The 12,873-nt window shown below is 43.3% G+C and overlaps 1 long non-coding RNA gene across 1 annotated transcript; it reads right to left on the reverse strand.

Annotated features, from left to right (window-relative positions):
• Positions 1–1,046: 1,046 nt before the first annotated feature.
• On the reverse strand, positions 1,047–8,357 carry LOC115796923 (uncharacterized). Its single transcript, XR_004021364.1, has 4 exons — positions 8,029–8,357; positions 7,441–7,576; positions 2,043–2,290; positions 1,047–1,296 (listed from the first exon to the last, which is right to left on the reverse strand). It is a non-coding gene; the product is annotated as an uncharacterized LOC115796923 (long non-coding RNA).
• Between the last annotated feature and the right edge of the window lie 4,516 nt (positions 8,358–12,873).

The following is a 12,873-nucleotide window of genomic DNA, read 5'->3' on the forward strand; positions in this document are numbered from 1 at the left end:
AAGAGAAACTCTGATTTCCTAAAACAACAATCTCTACAGAAAATCTCATCTGGGTTGTCTGGAAGTTTCTTCAGCTGAAGACCACAGTGAACTTGTTTTCCATCATCAGACAACAGGATGAGAGCAGATTGCTGTATCAGGATCAAGAGTCACTCCACTGCATACTGCTGGACCCTCTTCAGATCAGCTCAACAGTTCTTCAAACTCTTCCTGAGTGTCTTCTTCAGCTGATCCCAGCTTTACCAAAGCTCTCACCACAGTCCCTTCATATAATGATGGTGGATGCTGACCTTGTCCAGTCCTTGGTGGGTGGAGCAGCTTTCAGGTTGAGAAGCTCTGGAGTGAGGTGAGGTGGTCCTTAGAGTGTGAGACTGCTTCACCTCAGAGCTTCTCTTCATCAGCTCAGAGATTTCCTGTTCCAGATCTTTGATAAACCTTCAGCCTGTTTCTCTGTTGTTTCCTGTTGTCTTCGATCTGCTTTATGAGCTCGTTCAGGCCTCTGTCACAGACTCCTTCAGAGCAGTGAAGACCTGAACACCTCTGCTTTCTCTCTGTCTGCAGCATCTTACTCATCTTCACCGACTCTTGATCTCCTCAATCTTCAGTCGTCTCTTCTGGATCATCTGTTGAATTTCAGCCTCAGTCTTTCCCCAGTTCTGCCTTCTTTCCTTCATATTCTTCTATCAAGGAACAACTCATGAGTCTTGTGGTCTACAACAGAGCAAGCATGCAGACACATGTCTGGTCGCCAGTCTTACAGAACAGCTCCAGAGGTTTATCGGCTTCATGCACACCCTGCCTTCCGTCTTCTCCAGGATCAATCAGAACTGATGTCTTTTCAGCCTTTCATTGTCAGATGAGGCACTCAGGTGAGTGTGACAGTAAGCGAGGTCAACACACCAGGCAGGACTTCAGGGCCTTCAGTTTGGTTCCAGTGCAGACGTCACAGGGAACTTCTCCTGGTTTGCAGCTTGTTGCTCTGAGCTGCTTTTCTTTTCTCTTTTTTTTTTTTTTTGTTGTTCGCTGGCCCTGGCCTTTCTGCTGAGCTTCATGTTTGAACTGAGCAACCATCTCAGAGATGAAAGTGTTGATGTGCAGCTCAGGTCTGGTGTAGAACTCCTTCTTACACAGAGGACACTTGTATGGGAATTTATCCTCCCAGTACTGAGTGATGCATGTTCTGCAGAAGTTGTGTCCACATGGTGTGGTGACTGGAGCAGTGAACACATCCAGACAGATGGAGCACAGAAACTGATCTTCAGATAGAAGACAGCTGGCAGCAGACATGTCTGCACTCTGAGTGAGAAAGAAAAGAAACTGATTTGAGTTCAGATTCAGTTTGAATTCTATTTAAAGTGGACCTATTCTGCTTTCCCTTCTTTCCTGTCACATATCTCCTGTTCCAGTGGTGGATGTTCATGTTAAACATGACCAAAGCTCAGACTGCTCTAAACACTCAGTGTCACACAGAATATGACTCTTTCTCTCTGTGACATCATTGTGAGCAGGATTGTCAGTCTCATGTTTTCCTCCTCAGACTCAGTGGATCCAATCAAACTAATAATACAAACAGTTTAACGTGCCAGAATTAATTCGTCCTTCCTCTCTCAGCTGTTTGGTCAGCTGTGCCATTAACTTCAGTATTTAATGTGGAATCATCTCAAACTTCAACAGCACAAAATGCTGACATTTAAAAATAATAACTATCCCTCTGCAGTAGATTCTAAGTAAACTGTCTGCTTTGATGACTTTGACCCACATCCGTACAAGAAGGAGGAGACTGAGATTTACTGAGATCAGCAGCAGACTTTGAGACTTTGAGTGAATAAATGTGTGAAAATGACTCGGCTCTGTGTTTTACAGCATCTTGGACTTCAGGCTCTAACTGTGAATGACACAAAGAATGACATCAGACTGATCTGCTCACTCAGGAGTGTGGATGTGAATTTTAAGCACTGCATCTTTATATAAACTGCATATTTATATTAAAGAGAGGAGGAGTTTGGACTCTAAAACAGGTGATCGTGATCATCCTTACTCACCAGTGTTGGACAGAAGCTCTGCTGTTGAGGACGAGGATGAGCTCACTTTGATGCTCCTTTGAAGACAAACACATCTCTGAGCTGCAGTTCCTACTTTAACTTTCACTTGTGGGTTTTGAAGCTGAAGTTCTTTCAGATGTTGCTCCGCCTCTTCCTCCAGTGGTTCAGCAGTGACTCTTCACTGTGTGAATTTACCAGGAAACATTCAAACATCGTCTCAGCTGAGTTTCTGCCTCTCCCTCATGGACCTGTATGTGTTTACATTTCAGTCACATTGAGCAGGTTGAAAAGCTGAAGGGAAATCTTTGCCCTCAGTTTGGTTTGACTGCTCAAACACTGTTCTGCTCTAAAGCTGCACCATCAAGTGACTGAAACAACAAGCCAAACAGACTCATTTCTGTTTGGGTTTCATTCTTCAGTTTCCCAGAACAAGAGCAAAGTTAGTCAGACCACAGAGACACATGAAACCTGGAAGGATTTTTAAAATGTTCATGTTTGTGTAACTTCTGCCCCAGTTATTAGAAGACCAAAGACATGCAGAGCATCCTGACTCATGACACCACACCCACACAGGCGGAGATCAACAGGAAACAGAAAGCAGCAGAGACTCAGACCTGAGTCTGTCACTGTTTGTCAAACCAACATTAATAATAATAATAGAAATAAAAGACAGCTCAAAATAAATACATTAATTAATGAATAGTTTGCGTTAAGATGCAACTTTAAGGAAGTCACTGAAAAAATGTGGTCTGAGGACCAGAGACGGCTGATGGAGCGTCTCAATCAGATGCTAATGTTGTGTTTCATCTCTAATAACCTTTGTGGACATGTAATTGTAATTTTCTTGTACAAAGACTGAGTGTGAACAAAAGAATTAAAATGTAAGCCGTGTCCATGATTCAGGTCATTATCATGCTGATGGTGGGAGCTGAAACTCCCCACAGCTAACAGAACAAGATTGTATCCACACTGTGAGCACAAAGGAGCTGTTATTATTTTACCTTTTGTCAGTGCTGAAGCCTGTTCATGCTACATTGATCCCTTTGCAAAGATTTCTTTCAGCAAATATCAGAAAATCAGTTTGTTTCAGAGCTCAACTTATTTTTTTCCAGAACAGTCTTGATGATGAGAGATGAGATTTCTCAGGTGATCTTTTCTGCTTCCATGTTGATCCAGAAAAAATGCAGCTGGACTCAGTGAGTCTGAAAGAGCACTTTAGCTCTGAGTAAATTATTGGGGAGACGAGATCCTGACAGCTGACAATCTAGAGATCGGCTCTCTGAGATTAACGTGTATTTCAGTAAAACGTAAATGCAACAAAAAAAAAAGAGGGAAAAAAGAGAAAATGAAGACGAGGAGAAAGTAAATTAATTAAAAGGAAATAAGTATGTGCTGTTTAATGAAGATTGATTTTGTTTTCTTATCGCAGGACAGAGCAGGAATCAGGGAGAGAAAGTGTGACAGGCAGGGATGAAAAATTATATTAATTAAACGTCTGTGTCAAAATGACAGACCAATGAAAATGAGACACAGCAACACCATCAACATCACCAGACCTACACCAGGGCAGATTTGGCTAAATACTCCACACGTCACCTCCACCAACCCTCAAAAACAAGCTTCAACATCAACCAGCGCACACAAGACACTCCCAGAGAGACGGCACTGACATCAACGTCCCCTCATGTGAACAGATTGGGAAACTCATTTTTCTCCATGGAGGAATGAACAGTTTGGATGACAGCATCACCTCAGTGCTCATGCTTGAGGTCGTGGGTCTCAAAGTTTTGGCTCATTGACCACAAAAACACCCTCCAGACCCCAAAGAGGACAGTGAGGAGTTTGTGGTCCAACTCAAATCTTTTCTGGTGGAATTTAAATCAACAGCAACTGAGATAAAGACTGATTATTTGAAAGTGAGGACAAACCATCTCAACACAAGTCAACAACAAGTGGCCAGACAACGATATCACCCCCAGGCTTACAGGGAGACCAGCAGCATTTACAACCACTGGAATCACGCTGTGTAGCAACTTCACCACCGTGTGGCCACAGAGATTAAACTTTTGTGGAACAGGAAACTGAGGCAGCCATGGACTATTTAAACTGCCTGATGGAAATGCATTCAAAGCATAGATGGAGAGATGCCCCCAGACCACAAACTTCCTGTACACATGCAGTGTGTACAGCTGGACTTGACTAGATCGTCTGAGGCTGAGATTTGCCACACATGGAGCTAAAAGAAGAGACTGAGGAACACAAGAAGACTAAACTGAAGCAACACCCCACATGACCTGAACTCCTGCAGCATGTGGGAGAAGCAGACAGCAGCAGAGAGGAGGGGGAAACGATGATGGATTAAAGATGATCCTTGAATGCAGGAAACTGAGGCTGACTGACTCAGGGTGGAGGCTGAGAAGGGGAAGGGTCCTCGAGCATCACAACAAGATGAAAATAACACACACACACACAGAGAACGCTGTGTAGCCACACACTACACAGGCAATGAAGAGCAGCTTACACTCATAAACACGGCCATATCTCTCATCACTGCTAAAACTGAAAAGCCTGACAGACACACCTGTTACCAAACTCTGAGTTTTTCCACTGCTCACAGACACTAACTCTCCAGGCTGCTGCTTCTGAATCAGTGATCAGTCAATAAGCTCAGTGGTTAATATATTAAAACTAAGCACTGAACAGATTTACAGTGTGAAGACTGAATGGATCTCTGAAGGATGCATGTCTGCTGTAAAACTGTGTATTTATTAACTGCTCATTGGTTATGGTGTCAGATTGCTGTCCTCTCAACTTGTTGGATGCAGATTTATGTGTAAACTAGTTGATTGTGTCGGGGAAAGATTGTTAAACAAGTGAACAAACTGTTGGAAATGTTACGAGTCAGATTCCCTGCTGTATGCATGAGTGGAGACTTCAACAGACCTCTGCATTTAGAGTTTGTGATGAACTGATGAAGCACAACAACACACAGATCTATTTACGTGAAAGAAGACTCACTAAGAGTGCACGTGTTTGAGGGAGCTGATGAAGAGTAGGAAGGAAAGTGGTGCATGGAGAGGCAGAAACTGAAATGGTGTGGATAGATAGTGTATCTGGGACAGAAGATAAATGTGCAGCCTTAGAGATTCTCACTGATGAGCTGCTTTTTTTTAAGCCTCTGTGAGAACATTCCTCATGTTTCTCTTTCAAAGGCTGAACAAGAAGCAAGATGATGTTTAACGGTGCTCTGAAAGAAAACCTTTTATCCCTCCGGAGGAGCCGACATTGTTGCAGATGTTGGTGATTTAATGATCTGCTCTCCTTCTAAGCAGACCTGCAAGACCAACACAAAAGTGCTGTTGAACAGTCACAAGGTGTAACTGACACATTTTATTTTATATCTAATCTTTTCTAGTGTTTCCTTTGGGTTTATTATGTGTAGTACTACCTGTCACCACCAGAGGGTGTAAAAAGGTTAAAAGAAGGCCCGTAGGAGTAATGCTGCAAGATTATGGTCAGTTTGGCAGAGGAGAGAAAAGAGGCTAAAGGGAAGAAATTAAGCCTAATTCCTTTTGTAAACACACAGCCAACGAGGTATGTACCTGCTTTTGTTATTCAATAAGAGTTCATTGTTATTTTGTCTGTTTTATTCAGTTTTCACGTGCTGCATTTTTAATAAATTCATCAGTTTGAGGAAACACTTGTGTCTGGCTGTGCTTCGGGGGAATTACACAAGATGAGCCTCTACAAGTTATGGTGGGCTTCAGAGAAAGTCACCTATCTGGGACACGTGATCATGTCAGACAGTAAGTCCTCTCTCCAAAAGGGTTGCAGTGATTCAATATATTCTAAAACCACAAACAAATAAAAAAATGACTAATTTTTTTGGCATGATGTCACACTGCTGCCGGTGGATACCCGACTATGCTGTGCGAGAGGCTCCACTGTCAGCGATGAAACATGGGAGGGACTGACTGCTGATAACAGACTACAGTGGACTGATGACACAGACAAAACCAACTCTGTGACTACCAAATCCTGACAAACCATTCACCCACACAGTGGACCAAAAGCGTGGATTCATGACCTGTGTTTTGTTCCAGGAGCATATTTCTCATTCTACCTGGACTCAGTAGCAGCAGAGCTTCTTCTTTACCTGTGAGCAGTAACAGCAGCTAAAAGGCCGACCTGCAGCACTCACCGCTGGCTGACTCTGATCTGGTGGTCTTTGTGGATGATTCGGCATCACGCAACCCACCAGTTAAAGTCAAGTAGGATGTGCAGTGGTCACAGAACATAACATTCTAGCATCAGGCTCATTACCACCTCACTATTCAGCTCAAGCTGCTCAACTTGTAGCATTAGCACAAGCATGCAAAATTCCCTTACTACCACACTCACATTTACACTGATTCTAGATATGCACATGGGGTGGTACATGATTTTGGCACATTATGGAAACAACAGTTTTTCACTGATTCAGGCAAATCCACTGCACATCGCAAACCTGTGGCTGCTGTGCTGGATGCCTTTTTACTCACCAAATATCAGTGTGAAACGCACACTAACCCAGACTCTGTTTCTTTAGGCGAGTCCAGATGCAGCAGCAGAGACAGCATCTGAACAGAATGTGGAACCAGACCACAGCAGTAACATCAGAACCACACTAACTTCATCTGCTAACACACATTTACAGCCAGTCCAGAGCAGGGCCACCCCAGAGGAGAAACGGGTATGGAAACACCAGGTGAGGGCTCCTATGGTCCCAGTGATATACCTCCTCTAACATTTCTTTTCACCTCATTATGCTAAACTGACACATGGGAAGGATCAATTTAGGGATGGTACAACAAATATAACCTTATTGGCTCACAAAGGGCTTTCAGACTTACTCAAACATTTTGCAGTTCTTGGTAAGAATCTTGGTACAAGGATTCATGTCTGGAAAAGCTGTTGGATCATCTACAAATAGGTTTCATGGAGCTAAAACCACGTGGAGGTAAAAAGTATTGCTTGATGATTGCTGACATGGGTAGAAGTTTTCCCTCCTAGCAAACAAGATGCAGGTGCAGTGGCCACAGCCTTCCTGTGAGAAATCATTCCAAGGTGGGGAATTCCACAGGTACACAGAACAGTCTCTGTCAACTCATTAACTTTGATATGTGTACAATCATTACAAACAAAAGAAACCTTAAGTTTAGAAAAACAATCATAACTGCCGCACACAGGTACAGGTGTGAGCTAAGGTAAGCTAGCTCCTCCTGTCTTGGCAGCATGTTTCTTAAAGCACACAATAAACATAAATAAATATTCCATTCAGATGAACTACTGATCGGGTTTTACCGTTAATTATTATGCCAAATATATGGAACACGTGTGATTTTTATTATTTACTAACCTGAAAAAAATCAAGAAAGTGATGAGATGGACGAGAGCAGCATGTTTCCCTCTCCCGCTTCTGCAGAGTCTGAGGACGGTAGCTGAAGCCACACTAAACCATCTCACCAGGGTGATGGTGCCTCTTTGTAGCGTAACTTGGGATAGCATTACACTTATCTTAAAAATTACAAAACTAAGTCCCTAATTTAAAAAAATTCTAAACAAAATATGCACAATACCACAACATTAAACCACATGTGACCACACATTATGGTGTGCCACATGCATGAAGCTGTAATCAAAACATTTTCTAATAGCAGATCAGTGATCCACAGGATGTGTTTGAGCATTTATGCAGAGTCACTGTGGACCTTATAAACTAAACACTCTGACCCCACAGATCAGCTGTAATACAGCCAATCAGATCCCAAACATCCACCTCAGAGGGTTTTATCTACAGGAGGAGCTCAGCTGCACACATCTGGCTGCTTCTCGATCTATGACTGACTTTTCAGTCACTGTCAGGAGATCTCAAACATGATGACTCCATGAATTTGGTCTCAATAAAGAACAAGCTGCGCTGGAACTGAAATATGGAAGCAAGTACCTTCTTCCACTCAGTGTGGTTTTTCCTTTTGGGAAATCCATTTGGAATAGCACTCAAATGTTTGTGTGTGAGACCTGAAGGACTGGAGACTTTATAGAGGAGGAGGAGGAGGTCACAGGCCGGAGGATGGAGGAGACGAGGAGGTACGGAACAGCTCAGTTCCTCAGGTCGGGTTTTATTGACCTTCATGTTAGATTAGGGAAGCTTTGATACCATGAGGGAGGTGGTTTGCTGGACTGATGAGGATCCTGTGTACAAACACCTGACGCTACAAAATCACTGAAACAGAGAGCTGTGAATCTAAACTCAGTCCTCCTTACACCAGTTATGCTTCATGTAACTCCCAACGCTGGATCACACTGAAATATAAAACCACAAAAGTCAAATAGACACACACAGACAATCATCAACCACCATCTCTGAAAAAGGCAGGTAGACAACAAGGTAGCTGATATCCAGAAATGGTAAATGAACTAGTTCTTATATAGAGCTTTTCTACTCTGTTTTGAGCACTCAAAGCACTTATACAACATGTTTACATTTATTCCATTCACACCCATTCATACAAGAACTTCCATGATTAACTAAGCTAGGTGCTTTTTATTATCTAACATTCACACTTGCGGTTAAGTATCTTCCCCAAGGATACATTGGCATGCAGCCACTTAATCTGCCCAGCTTTATGTGCAGCTGTGTGCAGATGTACAGAGTCCACATCCAGAGGTGCACAGCCTGAAACCCTGAGCTGAGGGATCCACGGCTGACTCGTCCTGTGGAAGAAAATGACTGTGAGCTCCACAGCGGCCTCACAAACACACACATGCTGATTTTGCTGATTTTGATTTAAAGAGTGATAAAAGAGGAGCAGAGGAAATAAGAACAAAATAAAGCCAACATGTGATGAGAGAGAAGCTGGAATAAAGAGAAACTCTCAGAGTGACACACTGAAGCAGCTCTGATGAGCTCAATAATCACTAATCAAACACACACACCGGTTTAAATGATTTCAATAAAGCACAGCAGAGACTGAGCTGGCCTGGCTCAGAGCGCCCTCTGCTGGATGTTCACTCAAAGTGCTGCATTTACATTTCCAGCAGTCATCTTAATGCAGCTGAACATCAGAGAGGAACCATAATGATAATAATGAACCATCAAAGGAGACAATAAAAGTTCATATTTTTATTTATGTCATTGTGAACAAGCGTGTTGTACATGTTAAAACAGCAGAAACAGTTTCTCCATCCTGTTTCTGATCTTTAACACCAGCTGAATGAAAAGAATCAAATATTAACAGTACATTTGTACTCATATCTGTATACAGTATCTGCTTTAATGTCTGTGCCTTTAAACACTGAAAGAAAAGAAAAGGAGAGTTTCTACTTTCTCACACTGGACTTCCTCAAATGGATCATTTTCTTCAACTTGAAAACACTTTAACAAAACATCAACTAAAGCTCAGCTTACTGCTTGTTCTGCAGCTTCTGACCGTATCTCATGGTCTTCATCAGCAGCTGCAGTTGCTCAATTCTGTTTTTAGGACTTCTTCTCTGTGTCGGCTTAAATGTTGAGATTAATCTGTAATTAATCCAATTTCACCATGGAAACACATCAGACTGATTGATTGACTAGGACAGATGATCAGAGGAGCAGAGTTTTTACCACCAGCATTACCACCTGGACAGAAGAATGGGTGGAGTTTCTTCAGTGAAGGAGCAGCCAGTAAAGGAGTAGATAGAGCTGCATCACCTACATCATAAAAGGAGACCAGACCCTCCTCATAATCCACAAACACCCCCACCTTCTCAGGACGAGACTGAAAGAGAGAGACGGACTTGAGGGTCATCAAAAGCTTCACAATATTTCATTTCCTGCTACAGTCCAGTAAACCATTCTCAGGACTGCGTGTGATGCGTCCTTCCTGTTGACTGACTCTGTGGCCACTCCTAAAAACCATTTAGTCTTTTCTTTAACCTGAACCTCAAAGTAAAATCTGCCTGAAGCGAAACTCTGATTTCCTAAAACACCAAGACGTTTAGAAAATCTCTCTGGGTTGTCTGGAAGATTCTTCTTCTCATCACCACAGTGAACTTGTTTTCCCATCATCAGACAGGATGAGTTTAGGATTTGCTGTATCAGGATCAAGAGTCACATCCACTGCATACTGCTGGATCATCTTCAGCTCAGCCTCAAACAGCTTCTTCATGTTTTCCTGAGTGTCTCCTTCAGCTGATCCACAGCTCTCACCACAGCTTTCACCACAGTCCCCCTCAGTATGATGATGGGTGGATGCTGACCTCTGTCCAGTCTTTGGTGGTGGAGCATCTTTCAGGGATGAGAACTCTGGAGGAGGTGGAGGTGGTCTTTAGAGCGTGAGAGCTGCTCCACCTCAGAGCTTCTCTTCATCAGCTCAGAGATTTCCTGTTCCAGATCTTTGATGAAACCTTCAGCCTGTTTCTCTGTTGTTTCCTGTTTGTCTTCGATCTGCTTTATGAGCTCGTTCAGGCCTCTGTCAACAGACTCCTTCAGAGCAGTGAAGACCTGAACACCTTCTGCTTTCTCTCTGTCTGCAGCATCTTTACTCATCTTCACCGACTCTTTGATCTCCTCAAGCTTCAGTCGTCTCTTCTGGATCATCTGTTGAATTTCAGCCTCAGTCTTCCCCAGTTCTGCCTTCTTTCCTTCATATTCTTCTCTCAGAGGAACAAACTCATGAGTCTTGTGGTCTACAACAGAGCAGAGCACACAGATAAATATCTGGTCGGTCTTACAGAACAGCTCCAGAGGTTATCGTGCTTCATGCACATCCTGCCTTCCAGGTTCTCCTTAGGATTGATCAGCTGATGTCTTTTCAGACCTTTCATTGTCAGATGAGGCTCCAGGTGAGTGTGACAGTAGGAGGGCCAGACACACCAGGCAGGACTTCAGGGCCTTCAGTTTGGTTCCAGTGCAGACGTCACAGGGAACTTCTCCTGGTTTGGCAGCTTGTTGCTCTGAGCTGCTGCTGCTGGCTTTCTGCTGAGCTTCACGTCTGAACTGAGCAACCATCTCAGAGATGAAAGTGTTGATGTGCAGCTCAGGTCTGGTGTAGAACTCCTTCTTACACAGAGGACACCTGTATGGGAATTATCCTCCCAGTACTGAGTGATGCATGTTTTGCAGAAGTTGTGTCCACATGGTGTGGTGACTGGAGCAGTGAACACATCCAGACAGATGGAGCACAGAAACTGATCTTCAGATAGAAGACAGCTGGCAGCAGACATGTCTGCACTCTGAGTGAGAAAGAAAAGAAACTGATTTGAGTTCAGATTCAGTTTGAATTCTATTTAAAGTGGACCTATTCTGCTTTCCCTTCTTTCCTGTCACATATCTCCTGTTCCAGTGGTGGATGTTCATGTTAAACATGACCAAAAGCTCAGACTGCTCTAAACACTCAGTGTCACACAGAATATGACTCTTTCTCTCAGTGACATCATTGTGAGCAGGATTGTCAGTCTCATGTTTTCCTCCTCAGACTAACAACTAACAATACAAACAGTTTAACTTGCCAGAATAAACTCCTCCTTCCTCTCTCAGCTGTTTGTCCAGCTGTACCATTAACTTCTATATTTATGTGGAATCATCTTTAAACTTCAACAGCACAAAATGCTGACATTTAAAAATAATAAACTATCCCTCAGCAGTAGATTCTAAGTAAACTGTCTGCTTTGATGACGAACTTTTTCTTCTTTCCTGTCGAGAGCAGCACTTCGCCCTTTTTGACATACATGGAGCAGGATCCGGATCTGCAGCGTCACAGATCAGGACTGCTGGATGGGAAAGTTTATCAACCGTAACAATACAAACAGTTTAACGTGCCCTCAGGCATGCAAAAGTGTCTGCTTTGAGAGGTGCGGGCAGATTCAGTCTCTTGCAGTCTTTTTTAGACTTCTGCAGGAAATCTACACTGTAACTTATGGCATAACCTGATGTTCACCTCCCCAGAAATGTAACTAACCTGCACAAGAGGTCAGCTTTTTTATGGATGCATGCACATTTGTCACTTCTTTGTTCATTCCCTCTCATCCACTGTGATAGTTCCTGCAATCTCCCTCCATTATGATGCTATGATCATTATATTGAGACAATGGTTGTTATTCTCTCGCTGATATATTTAAAAACAGTAGTGAAAAAGTAGCCATAAATGCAGCGGGTTACACAGTAATAGTAATAGTAATAATCTCCAGAAACTTAACAAATCTGCATAAGTGGATCACTGTCAGGGCCTGTTCGCTTAGATTGGTGCTCTGTTCTCCTTTTCTTGCTCTCTCCCTCTCCTCAGTGGTATGTGTCACGTTGGTGTCCTGCTTGGTGTACCGGAGACGGGGTTCCTGGGAGCTGATTGCACACCTGGAGAGGATGTGCACACCTGTGGCTCATTAGTTCGCTTTGCTGTGGCTTCTTAAGCAGCAGCGAGTCATTCAGTCAGTGCAGGATTGTCAGTCAAGTCACATCAGTAATTGGCTCCTGGTTAACTGCTTGCACTGTAGAACTTATTGCTATCACTCACCTGCTCTTCTGTCTACGATATTCAGCGGCCACCCGTATTGTGTGTGTTTTCCCCTGAGCGAGGCAAGAGTGAGAGGAGTGACCTGTTTGGAGAGCGAACCCCCTCTGGATCTGGAGATTCCCCTGTTCAGCCCTATAACCCGGATCGGACAATAAACTTGTGAACTGCTTTTCAGAATCCTGCGTTTTGAGTCCCACCCATTCACTCAACATTATGACAGCTCACATATTTGCTGGCGTTTTTCCCGTTACTGTGTGGTCGTGTTCCTGGTGTTTTATATGTGGTGCTGGCCAATAGAA

This window comes from Archocentrus centrarchus, chromosome 2, assembly GCF_007364275.1.
Source record: "Archocentrus centrarchus isolate MPI-CPG fArcCen1 chromosome 2, fArcCen1, whole genome shotgun sequence".
NCBI classification, from domain to species: Eukaryota; Metazoa; Chordata; class Actinopteri; order Cichliformes; family Cichlidae; genus Archocentrus; species Archocentrus centrarchus.